The 21,255-nt window shown below is 43.6% G+C and overlaps 1 protein-coding gene across 3 annotated transcripts in view; it reads right to left on the bottom strand.

Moving 5' to 3' along the window:
• B4GALNT4 (beta-1,4-N-acetyl-galactosaminyltransferase 4) overlaps positions 1 to 21,255 on the bottom strand; it is a 160,458-nt gene that overhangs the window by 114,383 nt on the left and 24,820 nt on the right. Inside the window, exon 1 of one of the 3 annotated variants that reach the window (XM_083607017.1) lies at positions 2,640 to 2,783. The exons of 1 other annotated variant lie outside the window; for it this stretch is intronic. The gene's annotated coding sequence lies outside the window, so the exon portion shown is untranslated. Of the gene's footprint in view, positions 1 to 2,639; positions 2,784 to 21,255 lie in introns of those variants that run through there. One more of the 3 variants, XM_083607018.1, reaches the window with a different exon arrangement.

Here is a 21,255-nt window from a genome sequence, read left to right as displayed (position 1 = left end):
ATTTGACCCTTGGGATAAACATGGGGTATGTGTATGTTCTCCCTAATGGAGGTAGTGGCAGAATTTTAAAAACCACCCCCTTGTGCTTTATCTCCAATTCATGGCAACCTCTTTTGCTATTAAAAGAAATTAAAGAGAGATGTGAAATCCAAATAGATTCTTCAACAGCTCATCTAGTTTAGCCCAAAGATAATTCTGAATTTGTGGCCAAGCTCCAAGCTCCATCTTGGCCTCTTATCACCAAACATGACACAAGTTTATGTGTTCAAGAATCAAAGCACATTCCCATAAATTGAATTCCTAATCCATGGAAGATCAAATTTTCAAGAGTTCCTTGAAAAGACTTCAGTTGTGGTGCCAAAGCTATGGAACAGTCCCTCCCACCCCCATTATTAAACCTTTGCTTTGTAGCTTCTGGCACAGTTAGGATTTTCCCATATGTTTTCAATTAGCAACATAAAGCAATCTTTTGCATATTAGAAGTAAGCCCAATGGTGTGAAATGGAGCTTACTACCAGGTAAACTATGTACATCTATAGTCTTAATCATTCTAAGTTTAAATTAAGTTTCTTTTTGTCAGGTTTGTAGTATTCAAAATTACATGTTGAGACAATCTTGCTTCCAACCTATTGGGCTATATTTATTAGTGGGAACTTTTTGCTGCATAAGGGATTTTTACTGACATTATTTGATCTTGTGTAATTGTACAACACATACTAGGAACTAAAATATTTACAATGTATGTTTCCCGCTTACACAGCACTGTTAAGGGAAGGATAGGTGTGATGACAAACTTGGATTTACAGCTAAAAACAGCAGCCCTGCTTCTGATTTCTCCTTTTTCCACATAGATATGGAAATGTGTGATGTGAGACCCACACTTTGTGCATGTCCCCAAACACAATGCACCAGGCTTTTTCTTTGTGGGGGGAGAACTTACAGGATGTGATAACATCAGCTCACACATTTCTGTAAATACTCAGATTTGGAGGGGGGGGAGGAGCTCAGTATGGGACAGTTGTTTCCCCAGCACTTTCTGAGCATATAGAATAGTTTGCATTTTGTCTCATCAATCCACACAGCTACCCTCCCCCCTTTTTTTTTGCATCATGCCAACTAATGGGAGAGCAAGATTTCCTTCCAAAATGGCTAGGCAATTCATCTTAACCTAGGTCCAAAACCAGCACTTTATCTGCTTTCTATTATAGTAACGGTTGTGCAGATTGACTTTTACACACAGCATCACTTTCCTTATACACCATACAAAGAAAGCATCTCAAATTTTCCAGCTCCCTAGCCAAAGCAAGGATCCTTGAAAGGCCAGCAGGGGCAGGATTACATATGTTCTGAGAAGCTCAGAACCATTTCCCCCCTCCCCCAACCAATTTTGCTTATTGAAAAATATATAAGCTTTTGTCCTCTTGGCTCACACTTTCAATGTATGAAAAACAGTCCTCAGAGTGTTGTGACAGCACAGTGATGTATGGCTAATGCAGGCCATGGGGGTTGGAGGGATAATTACCTCTGCATCTCGCTGGCTGGCAGACATCAAATACTTTTCTAGACATTTAGCAGAGACACCAATTAATCCGAGTCCTTGCTAGACAGCCCCAGAGCCTCAGCAGCTTCATCCACGAAGGCATGATAAAGTGAGTGTCAAAAGTCTGGCACTTGCGTTCTGGGGCCAGAGTGCACTTCACTTTCGCCACCCCTTAGCAGGAAGGGAGCCCATTTCTGTCAGCATAACAAGACTAATAAAGATGTTTCTAGGAGCAGGTTCTTATATTTTCTCAACAGCACAGAAGCTTGTCCATTTCCCCAGGTCAGGAAGGCGAGAGTTTGGATGAGAGCCAGTGCATCAGCAACGAAGCAGCTCAGACTGGGAGCTTACATAGGAACTAGTGATCCACCCTTTCCTGGCGCTCCTGATTGGAGCAGGTGCTTCCTTCTCCTCCTGAGTAGCCTCATATGCAGCTAGCCAGGCATTTGGGTGACCGCTCTGAAGTTCCTAGCTCACTGCCCTTTCCACTCCCAAGACCCTGGGGGAAATTGTGAAGGAGGGAAAGATCTGAGAGCTGGCCAGAAACTCAAGCAGCAGGCGTAAGGGCCCCCAGTCCTGGAGACTGAACCCTGAATCGACTGGCCCTTCATAGAAATGGAGAGCTGGAAGGGATCAAGTCCAACCCCACGCAATGCAGGAATCTCAACTAGATCATACATGACGGATGGCCAGCCAACCTCTGCTTAGAAACCTCCAAGGAAGGAGAGTCCAGAACCTCCTGAGGAAGAGCCATCTTCCATGTATTATAAAAAGTAAACAACACTTATTTGACCCCAGTTATTTGACACAGGGGGGAAACCTACAGATACAGTCCAAAAGGCACACAGGGAGTTATATGAGAGAATTTTAAAAAGCAAGTGGTCCTCACTGACCTGGTGCAAAAAGATCTTGTCATACGGAGGAGTCCTGGCTGCCTAGATAAAACACTATAGCTCCACATACCTTTACCTGGGAGTAAGGCCCACTGAACTCAGTGCAGAGTCAGGCCCAGGCTGCCACCAGGTCCAGAACTGGCAGCAGCAAAAAGCAGCTCTGGCTTGCCCAGCCCTACCCATTGCCATCCCATCACCACACTTACCTGACCTGGGGGTTCTGGGTTGCTGGCTCTACTGGTCAAAACAGGAGTCTCAGCAATCACGCTCTCCCACTGGAAACAAACCAGGACTGCTCCAAGGAAATGCACTTGGCAAAAAGGAGCATTAGGCCCTGGTGGGCCACCCCCTTACCTGCTTGTGATTGGCCAAGCGGATAGCCAGCCAATCAGGATTTTAAACAAAGGAAAAGATTTTTCTTCACCTCTCACTTCCTTCTGTGGTCCCCTAGCCTCTTGCTGTGGGCCCCCATTTACGCATTTTTCACCTGTAGCCCCCTTGGAATATCCTGGGGAGCCCAGGGGGCCATATGGCCCCTGGTTGAGAAACACTGGTCTAAAGCTTCTCACATTATCCTTCCAGCGCAGGAAGGAACAGCACTGGTATGGCTCTCACGCTGCCTAAGTAATGATAGAGTCTAGTTAGAAGCTTCCGACTGCTCTGCATAAAACTTAAATTTCTCCTCTGTTTTCATCTTTACATTGCTCCTAGGAAAATACAGCAGATTCTCCTGATCTAACTTGAGGACCCCACAGAATACTTTGGCTGATGCTTCAAGGTGCGGCTGCCCCCTTCCAATACAGATAGTGTTTCCATTATTTTCCCAGGGAGAATTTGACCAAATTCTGCTTCCTGGTGGAAGCACTGCAACAGGTCACTCACTCTCCAACTGTGCATCACAAATGTGCAAGGAAGAAGGGGTGGCGTTAGGAACAGAGCAGCTCTGCAATGCAGATTCCTGTGGCAAAAGCCACGGAGTCAACTGTTACGGGAAATATCAGAGAGGTTAGGGGCACTTCTCCCTATTTCCCTTCCAATAGATTATGAATCTTTCTAGCCTTTACTTCATTTAATATAATACCTGTTTTCATTGGCCCTGGGGCTGCAAACGCATGTTGATATTTTGTTCCGTACTTAAGTCAAATACTCTTGTCAGGGAGCTCTCTCAAACTGTTCTTCTTGCTACTTTTCAGTTAGGAAAATCCCAGTTATGGTTTATTTGTTGGTGATGGTGGTGCTTAAGTTGCTGAATTGAGGACTGCAGGTTTTCCATCACATTATAAGGTTCCTTGCTGTTGCTCCACTCTCATTCATCAGCTCCAGCAATAGAGCATATGCTCTACCAAACTGCATTCAAATGGTCCCAGGTTCACTCCCTGGTGTCTCCAGGTGAGGATAGGAAAGGCTGTTGCCCAAAACACTGGAAAACCACTACCAGTCAGTGTTGACAATCCTGAGCTTGGTCTGGCAGACCAAGGCAGCTGTTAAGGTTTCTATGTGGCAAGTCGTTTATTGTATTCTTGATATTTCTATATTTATACCCAGCCTTTCAGTAACCAACCAGTATTCCCAGGGCAGCTAACTAAAGAATAAAATTAATACAAACACAACACAACAACAGCACATTACTATTCTGCCATTTCTTGCACAGACTGTTTGGACCATGTGAGCTGGACCAAAAAAACCTCACCAATACTTCTGTGTCTTTCATCTTCACTCATCTTCCTGCCCTATGGAAAGGTCCATGGGAGAGATTTTCCCTAATAGCTGGACCTCTCTCTCTCTAGCAAGAGATCCAGCTTCTTTCCTTACCAGCAGTTTCAAGTCCCAGTAACTTCTCTCTCCAGAGGAATGCCCACACCTTCAACCAGCTAAATCACTTTTGGGTCTCCAGCTCAGTGCTGTGTCATGGAACTAGATAACATTACTGTCAGATGCCTCTAGCACTTTTGTCAGGTTGGTATATCTGCTTGCTATCCACTTAAATACCCATAGGATGGAGCTGAAGTGCTTCCACCTGCCAACTGTGCATATGGCAAGACAGCTAGGCCATCATCTGCCTGTGAGTGGCAGCTGTGTGTTGTTCCGGACAGACAATTTTTTCTCCTTCTCCTGATCCCAAGAGCTGACCATTCCCAGTCCTGTACCTTTAAGAGATTCCCAGACGGGAAGATGCCAGCTTCTGGTGGCACAGTGGTTCTGTGATAGGAAAAGCATACTAGATTAAAGTTCTGTGCCACACTTAAAATACGGTGTAGGTTCTGGCAACCTTACCAAAGATTGGGACACCTTGGGGTGCCTCAGTCACCATTACACTGAAGGCACAGGGGGCAAGAGGCATAATTTAAGGTATAGGAATAATTTAAAATTTAAACACAGACGGGGGGTCACATTATCCTAAGTGCATAGTTGACAGCACAAAGCACGTCTGCCTAATTGCACACGTGGCTCCAGGACTCGCTGCCTCCTTTGCGCCACTGTTCATTACAGCTCTAGCCTTTGTGTTTCCACATATTATGCAAATACAACAGCAGGCAGCTATTATGATCTCTGCCTTAGTCACTGAAGATCTCCAGTGCCTGTCACGTTTACAGAATATTCAGCCTCTCTGCAGGTTTGCACATCTGGGAATAGCTTCATTTAGCAGAGAGAGAGAGAAAAAAAGTGATTCCTTTCACAACCTATTCCAAGGACAGATTACAATATATCCAGACCTCATTTTATCCTCACAGCCAAAGGAAGCATCACAATGGAACATCAAGAGTATCATCCAAGGTCAGAAACGCAGGTGACCTCTCTAAGATTATCAGTGGTAAGAGAAGGAACTATAATCCAAACCTGAAGATTCTCACACTTCTAGTAATCTATTTGTACATGTGTGATTCAGTCACACTGATGCACTCAAGAAAATGTAAATCCATTCAAAATTTAAAGAGTTTGTGTAAAGCATGTCACATTTTGGCTAAAAGGCAATTAAATATAAATGCATAAATCTTGGACCGTTTTGGTCAAGAGATACAGACCACCAGAAATGTGAAAGTCAGCTATAACTACAGAATGAAATGTAAAATAAGAGTTTTAATCATCCTAGTGACAATCAAAGGGGCATCAAAATAATTTTGGCACTGCCTTGCTACCTCAAAAGCAAGAGAAGCCACTTGTTCTATTGTTCCTCTGTCAAAAGGGTTTAACAGAAACTGAAAGAATACTTAAATTTTAAAAGGATTTATTGTTTTCAGTTACCACTACCTTAATCATAAGGATATCTACAAGACCACAGGCTCAGCCGCCTATTCAAGAATTTGATCCTGAACACATTTTTGGAAGACCAGTGTCAAATTCCACTGGAACTTATTTCCAACAATCTTTCTTCTAAGGAAAAGAAGAAACCATTAGCCCTGGAGTGCAGTGAGATTTGTTTTGTTTATATATTTCCCCCACTTATTTTAGTGGTTTTGTGTCTTGGTGTTTTGATTGTTTTCTCTTTATTGCAAGCTGCCTAGAAAACTATACACATGTTATAAACAAACACTATTGCTTTAAATGTTATCCTGCTTTGTAGTTTTATCTATTTTTATTCCCAACTCAGGATAAAGGAAGCTTATTTTAACTGATGAAATGGACTACAGTTCACAAAAGACGGGGCCACAATAAATGTATTTGTCAGTAAAGGTGCCAGAAGAGCCTTTTGCTGTTTTTGCTGCAAAAGACTAGCATGACTACTCCTTTGCAAATTAGTTTAAGGCCACATGCATTAACATACAGGATCTGGTGACACACATCACAAACCAACAAGTTTAGCTGCATGTAACAAATGGTGGATTAGATGAGGCTGTCAACTGCAGTGAAGGTCTGGTAAAGACAGCAAAGCACCCTTTTGTCTGTTGTGCAGCAGGGCCATCAAGATAAGAGGAAAGAGTATTTAGTTAGAACATCACCTCCCACCTTAAGAGCTCTCAAAGTCAGTAAAAGGTCAGCAAAAGATAGTCCCTGGGAGGAAAAACCTGAATTGCAGCAGCCATTCCTTTCCAAGATGCACTGTAGAGTTTTTGAAAAGCCGAATGCCTTCATTCTGCTCTCTGCCAGAACTCCACAGAGCAGAACTAGATAGGTCCCCTGATCCTTTACCCTGAACTATGTCGGGTCAGCTGTAACTTCTTGCTACACGGAAGCCCTTCAGCTGCACGTACATGTCCTGCCAAACTGGAGTGAATAGAACATCTTCAGCCACATAAAGCAACACAGGGATCACAGCAGAAAAAGACAATTCATAAATGTGAAGTGGCGGCAGGAGAAAAAAGACTTACTGGAGTCCCCGGAATTCTATTAGCTGCATTTAACAGACTGCAGACTGAAAGTGTGGGACTATTGGGTGAAATTCAACATAGCGCTAAGCAAGGTATGCATGCATGTAACAAGGTCTGCTCATGCAACAAGACCCCCACCCTCCCCCCACGTGCTCCCTAAACCTGTTCTAGAGTTTCACTCAACCCCCCCCAAAGCAGATTTAGGAGGCTGGGATGAGGGAGGAGGCAGAAGAGTCCCACTGCACAAGCACACCTTGTGCTGTGCATGCAAGAACTAATCTGATTCCTTCCCATTATCCATATTATATGAGAGTAGGTGTGGGGAAATCTTTGACCCTCCAGATGTTGGTGAACTACAATTCCCGTCAGCCCCAGCAAGAATGGCCAATAAGCCGGGATGGTGGGAGGGCCAGAGACTCCCACACTCTAGAGTTAATACAGCATATATTAATTCAGTCCATGAACTTATAGTTATATTATTTAAATTAATAAGACTTAACCTGATCAATTATGATAGTTTGAATTGCTGCTGCAAATCTAAATCTACCCTTCCAGTGGTTGGTTAAGAATAGAAAAGGCATAGGGACCACGGAATAGACTGCAGGGGTCGGCAAAGGTTTACCTCGCCTGGGCCGGTTCACTCCAGCGGAGATCCGTCCGTGGGCCAGATTGCGCACGTGTGTGAGCGCATGTAACCATGATTGCAGAAGCGAGTCCCCACGCCACGCTGTGCCAGTTTAGTGCAGTGTGTGAGGACCTGCCGAGCGGGTGGCTTGGTTCGGGGCGGCTCAGGGGCCGGTTAAACGACCCTTGTGGGCCGCTTGTGGCCCATGGGCCTAAGGTTGCCTACCCCTGGAACAGAGTGTCTACCAACCAACACCACCTGCTTCTGCTGGCATCATCCTGAGTAAAGCACCATGAGTAGACATGTGGTAAAAAATAAATCAGAGTGGGAGCTCCTTTACGTATTTCTGCCCTGGAATCTCAGAGTGGTTGGTCAGTAAGTAAATAAATAAATATTCAATGCTGCACTTCAGCTCACAGAGCTCAGTTCCATCTACCACCATGCTTCCAGGGATACAATCACATAGAGGAAAAAGTCAATATAAAACAGGCTGTTCAGACAGTGAGCCAACAACTGAAATGATGGCTCACTGGGTGTACAATCCAATTCACACTAAGGCTGCTTCCCTACCAGCATCTCCAATGTCACCTAATCATTACTTTTCCATTGTAAGCTACAAACCAAACAGCAATTGACTTATCACACTATTGTCCTCCTCCTATGTGTACATCACGCTATGTCCCATCTACACCAGTGGGCATGATATAGCTGCTATAAAACTCTGCATGCATTCACTATAACCCTTGCAGTGGGCACTGTTTTATGACCCAGCTTAAGTTCTTCCATTGATCTTCTAATTAGAGCTAAAATGCTTCTCTGGCTATATATATTATGAAAGAGTGGTATAGTGCTATAATACCACAATGGCATTTTTTTGTGATACCTCCAGCTTGAATAGTACGGGCAATGGTTACCCAGGCAAGATATCTCCTCTCCCCGCCGCCTCCAAGTCTGCCACTGAGCCAGACCAGAGATTGTGGTTAGAGAAGGTAACACTGTTGGCACCTACACCTGTGTAGATGGTGCTACTTCTCCACTCATGGATGTTTTGGATGTTTTGCAGTCTGAGACAGAAAAGTCACAGGGAAAATAAGGGGTAAGGAAGAAGTAGTAGAAGAAGAAGGGATGGTGTTGTTGTGTGGCTGCCCCATAAAATGTGGGATAGTACCGTGTGGCAATTCCACATTAAAAACCTAGTGTGGAAGCAGCCTAACCTTTTCCCATACAGCTGCATTCACGATCATGTGGTGATACAGTGTAAACTAGCCCCATGGGTGTTTTTTTAGCACAAGCATAGATGTTGAGTCTGCTGTGAGATGCTATTTACAGATCCCACCAAAAGCAATTAAACTGATGTTTCTTGGTGACTAATCAGAATTTCAGCTATAATTGCTTAGGTTTCTGCCCTTTCCAATAATTCTTTACCAAACATCAAAACAGAAACACCCAACTAATGCTAAACAAACACAACAACATTTATTAATATTTCATGGTGCAGGGGTGCAAGGGCTGTACTCTGAAGCCTTGAAGACCAGGGTTCCAGTCCCATCAGTGCCTGACATGTAGCAACATCAGCAGCGTTGGGCTGCTAGTACCTTTCATGTGATGAGAGATGTTAAAAACAAATTAGCACCATCTCTGTGATAGGTGCTATGCAGAACATAAAAATAACTGTGTTCCACACCAATTTACCAAGGTAAAGTGGTGTAAGACTGAGTGAGAGAATACGAGAGGATACTTTAGCAGTGATGAGCTAAGGTTGAGCAGCAAGAAAATGCAATGGTTTGGGACAGGATTTGTGGAACAGGCAACTGTGACAGAAATGAACAAAGAGGACTGACCTCTGCAGGCAATAGGAAAAGTGGTAAGACAGGGGAGGGGAATATTTTCCAGCCTAAGGGCTGCATTCCCTTCCAGTCAACCTTTTGAGGGACATGAGGCCAGAGTCAAAAGTGGGCAGAGAAACAAATGTGAATTTTACCTTTGTACAGTAGGTGAGTTTTGGCACACCCACCCACACACCCTTCTCTGTCTCCAGCCAAACAAGTAAGAGGCCTTATCAGATTCCAGCCAAGCAAAAATACCCAGGGTGCAAAGCAGCACCAGTGAGGGGTGTGGCCTGGGGATAATTCTAGGGGCCAGGTAGAGAGACCTGGAGGGCCACATTTGGCTCCTGGGCCTCAGATTCCCAAGGCCTATGATAAATAGGAGGGGGAAATCAGTGGCACTTTACAGATCAGAGCTCAAACTAGAGCAGTGCCAAGCCAGACATTTGCTTTCACAATAGATTATGGTAATTCTATACCATCAAAAATGCAGAGCAAAATGAAAGGGAGTTAAGAAGTCCCCTCCCAGTCATTCATTCCTCAAAGCCCCACAGGCTCCTGCCTCCGCTGGCCCAAAGGAGTGTGAATTTGGAACTCCCTCTAATGAGCAAGCTGGGGAAAGAGCAGAGCTTTGAAACGTCAAGGAATGCAGTGCCTGCTGAAAACCACAAAGTGTTTCTCCCTGAAGGGGACAAGGCGGCTGCCCCGCCTGGGATGTGCTGGGAGGCTCTTTCTAGAGCGACTCCTCCTCTGACAAGCGACTCTCACGCAAACATGTCAATGAGGCGTCTCCAGCCGCTCTTATTCCAGCTGTCTCCGAGAGTGACAGCCAAGCGCAGCAGATAACTAGTGACACGCACCATAGGAAGCCTTCCAATAAAATAAGCTAACATAAGAGGAAAGACTACGCAAGTTAAAGAGGAAAAAAACCCCACACAGAGAGACAACAGAAGTGACCAGCCTCAGCGGCTGCTCTTTTACCACCTGCTTCTGGTTGTCCTTTGCAGATGACACACCATAAACCAGGGGACACTCCAAGGTGCAAGAGGGGGTGGGGCTCTGCATAATCACTGCACCGCAGCATAAAATATTCAGTGCAGCTGTAGTCCAGGCTGAGCGGGGGGGGGGGGAGTGAACAAACAAACAAATGAAGGGACAAATGAAGGGACAAGCAAACAAGCATCTTACTGAAGAACAAACTATACATGACATTTGTCAGGTAGCTCGCTCAGACCAACGGGTACAATAGCATCAGGGTAGGCATGACTTGAGTACTTTACCCTCACTGCAATCCTGGGTGGAATTGGCCCCTCCATGCCTGACAATCCAACACGGAGTGTGATTCCAACTGAGACTGTAGTGGTGGTAGAGAGTTAAAGCTCCCCAGCTAGTCATGCTATGTTCCTAGTCCAGTTTAGGGGGCCCTGCGCCAGCGATTCATTGATTTTTTTTAATCAAGTGCTCCAGAGCAAACTAACTTTACTTATTTGTTATTGGGATTTATCAATAGGTCACATCAATGGAAATAAGAGAAGCTCATAACACAATATGAAATATACACTATGCATATCTTAATCCCAACAACAAATTTCTTCATCTGCCATTACCCAAAGGCTTGACAAAATAACATTTTCAACATATAACATAGAAGGGATGCCTGAGCCTTCCAGAGCCAGGTCACCACCACCAGGGCACCACCACCAAGAAAGCCCTGTTCCAAGTTCCGGCAACTTGGATCTCCCTCAATGATGGAGCAAGCAATAGAGCGTCTCTGACCAACCAGACAGGATGGCACTGAAAGAGCTGGTATTTCCACTTAGTGCTTTGTACGTCAGGGTTAAAACACTGAACTGGGCTCAGACACTAGCCTCCAGCTTAGTGGCTGCTGAAGTTGCCCCTCCTGAGCTTCAAGTCACAACACCTGCAGCCTCATCCAAAATCAACAGTGAATAGCTGTGTTCCATATTCATTTTACAGTGGTACCTCGGGTTAAGAACTTAATTCGTTCTGGAAGTCCTTTCTTAACCTGAAACTGTTCTTAACCTGAGGTACCACTTTAGCTAATGGGGCCTCCTCCTGCCACTGTGCCGCGATTTCTGTTCTCATCCTGAAGCAAAGTTCTTAACCCGAGGTACTATTTCTGGGTTAGCGGAGTCTGTAACTTGAAGCGTCTGTAACCCGAAGTACCACTGTATTATTTATTTCTCATCAAATTTGCACACTGCTTGACTGTTTTGTTTTGTTTTTTTTAAAAAAAGCTCAATATGGTTTACAAAAGATAAAACAGTAAAATCCTGAAAACTGTACAACCTAATATTGCAGACTTGCCTTTTGAGACGCAGGAGGAAACTTCCCACTGGGAAGATTTCCCTTGGGAATCTCCTTGCATACCACCACTCCCTACTTTGCAGGGTAAGTTTCCTTTGCCTCTTTTTCTTCCCATTATATGCAGGGCCTGCAGACTCTTTTTCCCACCCAATTTGAGTACTCACTCTGGTCACAGTGGCATTTTACAGCATCTTCAGGTGCTTATGTATGGGAAGAACCGCCTCCTGTAAAGTCCTCTCCTTAACACCAGCCTGCATGTAATGTGGTCCATCCCCCCCCCCCAGTTCGTGTCAGAGATGAGTGAAAAAATTGGCATTACTCTGCTGCCTCTGCTCTGCATGGAGAGGGGGCAATGAGTATTAAGACAGAGCAGAGGCCTTTCAATTTGACAGCATTAAGATGAAGTCTGGTCTTTATTTCAACAGCTCCTTGTACAACTGAATTTAACTTTGAAAATAAATTAAATGTTGTAGGGGGAACATGAGACCAATTCAGCGTTCTGGTTCAGGCATAACATTGTTGCTCCACAAAGCATTGTTTGTTAGAGCTGGGGTAGAGAATTGGCTGGAGTGTTCACCTTCTCCCTCTCCTCTAATATGCTGGTCTTGAAAGGACATGGTTCAATCAGTTTCCCACAATGTCCAAACTATGATTTGAGCCCTGTCTACAAACCAGAATGGCAAACAATGGTTTGGCCCTAATTCATTGCCAGCGCTTAAAACATAATGCCGTGGTTCAGATGTCATAGTAACCTCTGGATCAGCAAACCAGGAACTCTTTTTAAGCTGGGCACCCAAGGAGGGCATACTGGATCAGGCCAATGACCCATGTAGCCCAACATCCTGTTCTCACCCTGGGAAAAACCAAAAGCAGGACCTGAGCACAATAGCACTCTCCCAGGTTTCTTGGACAAAAATACTCTTCAGTGTTGAACAGATTTTTTCTGTTCCCATCTTATTAGTTCTCATGATATAACTTTGCAGAAGTGGGTAAAACTGAGATCATGAGTTGCTCGGAGCCACTCCGTGGCAATTTCATGGCTGACATAGGACTTTAAAACTCAATTTCCCATGTACAAACTCAATATCCCTGGTCTCTGAACCATCTCAGATGGCATTTAACCTTTTCCTGTGCCTGCAGTTAAAAGGCAGGGAGTTCATAATCAGTACCCCAATACTAAACACATTTACCTAGAAGCAAATTCCACTAAAAGCATGTGTTTTAAAGGAAGCCCACTTTATTTGGCATTAGCATGTCCACGGAAGCAACACCGAATACAACTTAAGGTATCTTAGAGAGAAGTCCTCTAAAAAATTTTTTTTTGTCTTCTCTCCCATGTCTCTGTTTGCTATTGGTATTTAGTTATAGGAATTTATTGATTTCTATTTCAAAAGTTATAGAGTTCTCAGAATGAAGTCTTTGAAGAATAAACAGATGAGATTTATCTGCTTTATGTATTAGACCACATACACAATATTGAGGTTACATAACCCACTTTTTGAGCTTAAATGTAAAACTGGAAGCCTAATTAAGTACAGCAGGGGCTGAGAGCATGAAGCCCAAGGCAGGAGCTGAATGAGGCCTTCTAGTCTGCCCTGTCTGACTCTTGAGATTCTCTCCAGACCACATCCCTTGAGGGTCCTCAGGGGTGCCAACTTGAATAAAATATTGGGAGTGGGGCAGGTAAGCCCCACCCCACATAACTAATCACATGACATGGTGCATGCATACCAGTTGAATGGCAATGCCCATCAGCTAGGGGTAGCAACGGTACCTCAGCCCCTAGGAGTTGGCTCCTATGCTGGTCCTGCTCTGCACTGCTTTTGGGTGGCTGGAACATACCCTACTGTATGAATAGAGTCACAACCATTGCCTCACCCACTTTTTGCTTCTGCCCTCCATCCACCACCTCTTTGAGACTCCTGGCAGGTTGCCCATGACAGAATGTGGCCTTCTGGCTGAAAAGGGCTCCCGACTCCTGAAGAGATTACAGGATTTAGTTTAGCATAACATCTCAAGAGCAAGCCACCTGTGCTTTCCAAATGGCTTTTAAAATGGCATAAACCACTTTTCCTGCCCAGGTGTCAAACTTAAGAATCTGAAACGGGCATTTATAAATCAGAAGGAGGAAGAAATAAATATGTTTGATATTTAATCATTACAGACCCTGATTCAACTAAAATCAGTCTGGATTAAAGCCCACTGACCATACCTAATCTTAAATCCCATTTCAACGAAGCTTGCTTTCCATCTGAGACCGTAGCTCAATTAAGAATGCTTACTCACTCAGGAGGTGTTTTCGTACTCAGAAGTAGTAACTGTCAAAAGGACTGCAGGTGTTGGGTTTTTTGGTCCAGATTACTGTTTCTCAAACAGTGGGCCTAAGGGCCACATCCTGCCCAGTGATTCCTCACTTGCTTGCCCCAAATCCTAGCCAGCTCCATCAGCATCTTGCATGCTGAGTAAATGTGGCCAGGAGTCAGGGAAGTTCCTGGAGGAGGGGAAAGGGTCAGAGCAGGTGTTGAAAGAAGTTAGAAAGTGAATTAAAGGTATTATAGGATGATCATCACCATCATTATCAATAACAAATAAAATCGGAAAGAAAAAAAGGATGGAAGAAATGAATGTAAAAAGACCAGGAGTGGAGGGCCAAAAAACTGGTGTGTGGGTGGGAGTGAGATACAAATAAGCTACAAGTTGAGTGTGAAAGAAAAGTAGGCGATAAAATTACAGGAGATGGGGAAAATATTTTTGCAAGGCATGTGAGGGTAAGGAAGGGGAAAACAGGAGGAGGGGGAAATCTGCCTACACCTGGAAGGGAAGGGGTTAAATTTTTCTTCTCCATGTAGAGCCTTTGGATCAGGAAACTCTTCCTGAAGTGGGGAGGCTGTCACAATACTTCCAAAGCAAATGTCAATTCTTAACTTTAAGAAAGCTGAACTATGAAACTGATCGTCATAAGGAAAACACTGTTGCAAAAAAATAAATAAATAGCAATTTAGGTATCAGCAGAAAATGAGGTCAGTAACAGCCAGCTGACATTGTCAAATTCTGCCTCCATTTAGGCAGGACTCAGTAATTTTCAGCCATCTCAAATGGGCTCTCTTCTCTATAAGGAAATCCCTATAAAAAATGGGACCAAAATTCAATCCAGCACCTTTCCTTGAGAAGGAATGTAAAAGAAACAAGAAAAAAGGAACATTTCATCAGAAGTAATTGTACAGAACCCTGAACTTTTTCAGCGTAGACATCTGCGGTATAACATGCATGAAAATGTCCATCTGTCAACAATCCATACCCTTCTTTCACTCTCCACCACACAGCCTGTCAAAGTCATTTTTGCACATAAAGCAAGCACGGTATAGAACAGAAGCAGGCGATCCAAGCTGTTGCATACAAAGATCTTCGAGAGACAGCCTGATTTGATCAGATGGGATGAATTCTGGCATACATTAGTATTGTTATAATCACTGGGCATTAATATTGCACTTTGAAGTATGTAAATGCTTTTCACCCAGTCAACAATTCTGTAAATTAGGTTGCATTCTATTTTGCAGATAGAAAAAATGCTGATCACATTCAGGTGATCACCCAGACCTTTGTAAACCATGATTTATGAAGTCATGAATAAACAATGTGGCCATGTGTTCTTCTCTCCCAATATCACATGATGGTTTCAGCATAAAAATTCTGACCTGCATATAGTTGGAGTTCCCAGTATATTTATTTTCCTGGTTTGTTAACCAACATTAAACCTGAATTCCCCATCATATATAATGAAGACCAGTGGATTAATACAAACCTGAATTTTTGCGCAAACGTGATAGGATGTTAGAAGGAACAAGGGAGATGAGTGCAGCTATGATGCACCTCCATATCTTTATAAACCATAGCTTATGTCTTTGTGAAGTTTATAAACCATGGTTTATGAATCTTTGGATCATTGTCTAAACATGACCAATGCCATACTCCGTGGTTACAAGTCAGTGTGCACCTGAGAATAAATTTAATCCTGGTTTCAACGTGATCTGTTGGCCCACAGTGTATCTGTTTAGTACTGAGAAAAACAAACGTAAACACTGTACTTTCTAAGAGCAGCAACTTTAATCACACATATGAATTCCTCCTCCTCTGCCATGACCTAACTCTGAGCTTTAATGCAAAGACTCAGAGAGCGCTGGAATGCAGAACACTGTATACTTTGTGTTCTGGAAAGTGTTTGCCCCTTCCTCAAGCACTTCCAGATGTATGGGGTCTATATGCCTTAGAAGTGCAACATTAAGCTAATGAAAACAACATTCCTCCTTCCCAGCTTATGCCTAAGTCTATCCCCTTCTTCTATTACATCACATAAGAAAAAAGCATCAGAACAGAGACACAGTCCCCCCCCCCCACCATGGCTGAGGCATGGAGACTTTCCAAGTACATCTCCTTTCCTCAATTTACCACTCTCCCCACAATTCAAATGAAGTCAACTGTTTGAAGTTAACCTGCTAAACTATTAAGTAGTTCCAAAGAGGTGCATCCAGATGCTAGGATAGCAAATCTGTGGTCCTCTGGCTGTTGTCGGACTACAGTATCCATCAACCTTGACCATTAGCTGTACTGGCCTGGGCTGACAGGAGCTGGAGTCCACAGGCTCGCCATCCCTGACCTTAAAGCTCTGCCACTTCAGTGTTCTCAACACATGATATTACGGTGGCATCACTCAGTTTTACCATCACAGATGCTTATGATTAGGCAGCCAGCACCACTAGAACAAATGCAAAAACTCAAGCACTTAGACTCTTAGAGGGTTAACTGATCAGAGCTTTCGTCTGCCTGCCCACAAGCCAGACAGCACTTCTCAACCTTGCAAGCAAAATTTTGCCTTTAAAAGCACTCGGAAAGAGTTCCAGAGAATTAATGAGTGCAAAGGATAAACAAGTGCATTTCAATTAATATTAATTTCACATGCTCGAAGATCACAGCCAACCTTTGTCTCAACATGTATCCCCATGTTTCTTTTATTACAGGAGAGGTCAGACCACAGGGCTGCTGCCGCTTATGAGTTCACCTACTTGTGGTTACCCTTCCCCTGTGTATAACATTAAACAGCATAAGCTACTACCTGAGCACCACATAGTGCAACTTCAGACCTGCAATTAGCAGAGCTTCCTGGCTATAAAGGAAGGGGAAAGCAATACGGATGACAACTGTTAGCATAGGGAAGGGGGAGGAATTCCCTTTTAAAGATTCCATAAGTCACAAAAGAAGTTCTTGAAGACGGTTCTCCTAAAAAAAAGGGGGAGGAATGGGAAAGAGAAGGAAAACAGAGATGCTGTGGGACAAATGGCACGAAAACAGAAAACAGAACTTACAGACCCACTAACATATGGGATGAAGCTTAAAAGCTCAGAGCCCAACAAGGCTCAAGGCATCTTAAGAACTGTCATGTGGGGTTAGACAGCATGATCATCCAAGCTGAATGTTCTGTCTATTGACAGCGACCCCCCACCCCCACCCTCAAGTTTGAATGCTCAATCAGTCCATGTTTTGGATGAAACCTCCTCGCTGATTTACATAAGCAGACAATATAAACATTCCTTTAATACTAAGGCGCTCAAAATTGCCCTTGCCTATGTATTATCTGAATAAGTAGGATAAACAACCTGAAGTTATTTCTCTATGTATAAACCAGGTAGCTAAACATAATCTACTCCTGCTTGCAGAAGTATGGGGCGTCTGAAAGAAGACCAACGTTGAATATTCAGGCATTCATCAAGGACTCAGGGGAAGGGCTTAGCACTCACTCTGTCCCAGGCTTTTGAGAAAGGCAAAAGCAGTGTGAATCTATTTTGCTGCTTCAAAGCACGCTAGAGGACTCTGAACAGGTTAGGAGGAGGTCGCCTCACACCAAAGCATGAACGGGCGGAAACCCTCCAAGTTCTTTGCGATATACAGTGGTGCCTTGCAAGACGAAATTAATTCATTCCGCGAATTTTTTCGTCTAGCGAATTTTTCGTCTTGCGAAGCACGAAATCCCATAGGAATGCATTGAAAATCAATTAATGCGTTCCTATGGTCAAAAAAAGTCCAAACAAAGCCAAATTTGGTACATCAAGAGTTTATTAAGTGCTCTTTAAAGTCACACATACTGTAAAGAGCATTTCAAAATTCAAACCCAGAATTTTTTTTAAAAAAACAGCAGAGTAGCCCAATGGTCACGGAAAATCATAAAAATGCAGAAAAATAAGCACAAGCTTCCAGATTCTTGCAAACCCCTCCCCAACTGTTTCCCCAGCCACCCAGCACACAGAAATTCAAATCCAGTATTTTTTTAAAAAAACAGCAGTGTGTCCCAATGGTCACAAAAAATCATAAAAATGCAGGGGGAAAAACACACAAGCTTCCAGATTCTTGCAAACCCCTCCCCAACACCAAGTCCTTGAATTCCAAACACCCCAACCCAAAATCCAACCCCCCCCAAAAAAAAAGTTTTAAAAGCTTAACTTACCAAATGGCTGCAAAAGAAGTTTTGGGAAACCTTCAAAAATCACCAAAGTCCTTAAAAACCTCAAAAAAGGCTACTATGTACACTGCGTTCTATGAGTTGCTCCTCGAAGTCAAGTCGCAACTGTATTAACGGTGTTAAGAAAAAGGAAACAAACTTGCAAGACGTTTTCGTCTTGCGAAGCAAGCCCATAGGGAAATTCGTCTTGCGAAGCAGCTCAAAAAACGGAAAACCCTTTCGTCTAGCGAGTTTTCCGTCTTGCGAGGCATTCGTCTTGCGGGGCACCACTGTATGGGGAGGGAGGGGTCTCCGCTCATGCTAGGTATCTGGAGAAGGGGTAAGTGCTCTCTCGATGAGCTTGCAGGGTCAGAATATATGGTCACCACTGGTGGTCAGCACCCCTCTAAATCTTGCAGAATTCAGTGACACAAGATGGAGTAACCACTAGCTTGGATGATGACAATGATTATTCTTTTTGCTGGTCATTCAGGTGCATTTCGGGAAGAAAATAAGAGAAAAGGTGGAAAGTGTTCCAGTACAGAATATTAATTTGTGTTTTAATTTCTTTTGTTTACTCGAGCAGTCCATCTGATGTGATGGGCACATTTACTATGCAGGAGATTAAAATATAAATGCACTAAACAGCGAACAGAGAAAAGCTATACAGTTTGTCCCCAAAGTACTGCATTAAGATGAGAGATGGGACAATGAGCCTGTAGGTTCCACTCCATTAAAAAGAAACTGGGGTAGAAGCTGGTAATCCATTGCTCTCTAATCAAGAGAGACTGCAGACTAAACCCATCCAATAGGGAAACAAGAGAGGAATATTAATATACCAATATGCTGTTGTAAAATGCAAGAGATGAAAAGAATGAATTCCACCAACACACCAGACCTAATGCCCATACAGCCAAAGCTAAGGCAGAGCCTGTCTCTCTGTTGCTGAGACCTGTAAACAAGGTGAATTATGAAGCTCTTAAGGGGCCAGGAGGAATCACCCAATCCCTGATCTAGGCTCGTGGTGCAATGAAGCTTCCTTGGTTGCTGAGACTCGTATAACAGTTAGTCTCACTCTCACCCAAGGTGCAAAGGTATATTCAGGGTATATTCCTGTGTAACAATTTTCATTGCAGGCTCAAATCCTGGTAATACAGAAGCTGCTCAGTATTCCACCAATATAGTGAAACAGGGAGTTTACTTGAAATAGATGTCTGAAGGGAAGCCATGGTGTGTAGCTGGTTGGGGGGGGGGTCTTCCACTGAAGCCACAGGATGGGTAATAAATCAGAAATGGCATGTGTGTAGGCAATGTGTAGTCTGTGTGCCTAGATTCGCAAAGCTTGCTTCCTGCTTTAGTTCTTCAAGGTGTGTGCAGAGGATGGGAGAAGCTGAATTTCCAAGGACCTTCATGGGACTCCCTTCATTATTTTGCTAAAAGAAGGAAATACAGCACACATGCCTCATTTTGCCTTTTGAGTGCCTAGTCAATTGCCCAGATAATAATTTTGGCACCTCTTCCTCTTCCACATCTCAGCCAAGACCCCCTCCCCCCCCAAAAAAAAACTGCCACAAAAATTGAAAGGAAGTTAGAAAAAGAGGAGTACCAGGTCAAGGAGAAGCTTGTGGCTCTCCTAGCAGCACACTATATTTTGACACCAGTACTATTCATTCTGCAAGGCTAGATGCATCCTGCAGGTGGCTAGTGCAGTGCTGGGACCTCATGAGATATGTTTCATTCAAGGGAGATTTCCCACTGTTTCCTACTTCCAGGTAGGAACTAGAAAGTACAGCCATATGACAGACCCTTGTCAACCACAGCGAATTAGGTAACGTTCACGAATTTATGAATCTAAAACAAATTTCCTTAGTTTGTTTAATAACATGGAACTGGAACCCTTTTATTTTTATTTTTGCATGCCCATCATTTTGCCAGTTTAACTAAAATGAGCACCAGTAAATCTGCTCTGGAATATGGTTTGGTCAGTTCCAGCTGGAATGTGTGTCTGTGGGAGTAAAGGCTTGCATGCCTATCTGTTTACTCTGCACTAAAAAGCAGCCACAGTAACTGATGAAGTGTTTTTAGCCAATTGATTAGCACTTAGCCAGCTAAATTGACCAATTAAAATAAATATTATGCCAGCTTAATCCAAGTAATATTCTGAGAATACGCCATCAAGATAACTGTATATATTAATCAAGAAATAACTAAAAGACTGTATGTTTTCTGCAAAATTAACTTAAATACATTTCCTGAACTATGGGAGGCATACAGACTGTTGGGAAAATGGCATTTGAACTGAGCACCTTCTCACATGGGACTGACACATTTATTCATTATTCGTCAATTATTATTAATACTTTCTGCCCTAATCTGCGTGCTTTAATACCTGCTCCCCCTCAAGGGAGTATTCTAAGGGATACGGTGAGTTAGAAGGCCATGCTATGGATTAACATGCCTACTAGCTACACTTCTGCAACAAGAAATCACCTTCCTTCTCATATAATGCTAATCCAAAACATGGATTAGTAGGGAACCTTTCTCAATTCTGTTTTCTTTTCGGGTGGGGGTGGGTCTTGCTTGAGATGTGGAAAAGGTAGAGTGGGAAGTGGCAAAAGAGCCACCTGGGCAACTTATTCAGTGGTGAGGACCACATTCCCTCATGGAATACCTTCCAGGGGCCATGTACCAGTGGTGGACAGGCAAATTGTGCCACTCTGACCCTTGTACATTCCAGCCATGCAAAAGACAAGAGGTTTCTCCATATAGGCAAAGCAGGAGGCATTGTCATAGTTTGAGGACACATATCAGCAAAGCAGAAGTAATTGAGGAGGGCATGGAGCAGTCTGGGGAGGGGTGTGCAGTCTGGGGACAGTTCCAGCAGTCAGTGAGGTGTGGAGGGCTGTATTCAGCCCCCAGGCCTGATATTTCCTTGGCGCTGCCTTAGTAAATAAGCAGGTGTGTGAGCTCACTAAGAGGAGATTGCAGCAACTTTGATCAGGGGTCTAGTTGCTTTGCTGCACCCCTCTGTATACCTGCATATTTGCTCATTTGAATTAAGCCATGGTTTAGCTTAGCAGGATGCACAAACTGACTATTGTATCTCAATCTAATTTTCAAACACAGAGAATGTCTGCTGATTGTTTGTCTTGTACACAATCCCTCCAGCTGCTCCGACAACCTTCTTTGCAACAAGCAGCTCTTGGATATAAGAGCGGAAAGTGGATTTTCATTTTACACACACAT

This window comes from Podarcis filfolensis, assembly GCF_964270895.1.
Source record: "Podarcis filfolensis genome assembly, chromosome: 1".
Classification (NCBI taxonomy): Eukaryota; Metazoa; Chordata; class Lepidosauria; order Squamata; family Lacertidae; genus Podarcis; species Podarcis filfolensis.
The sequence above is the reverse complement of the archived record's forward strand: the minus strand, read 5'-3'. Positions and strand labels throughout refer to the sequence as shown.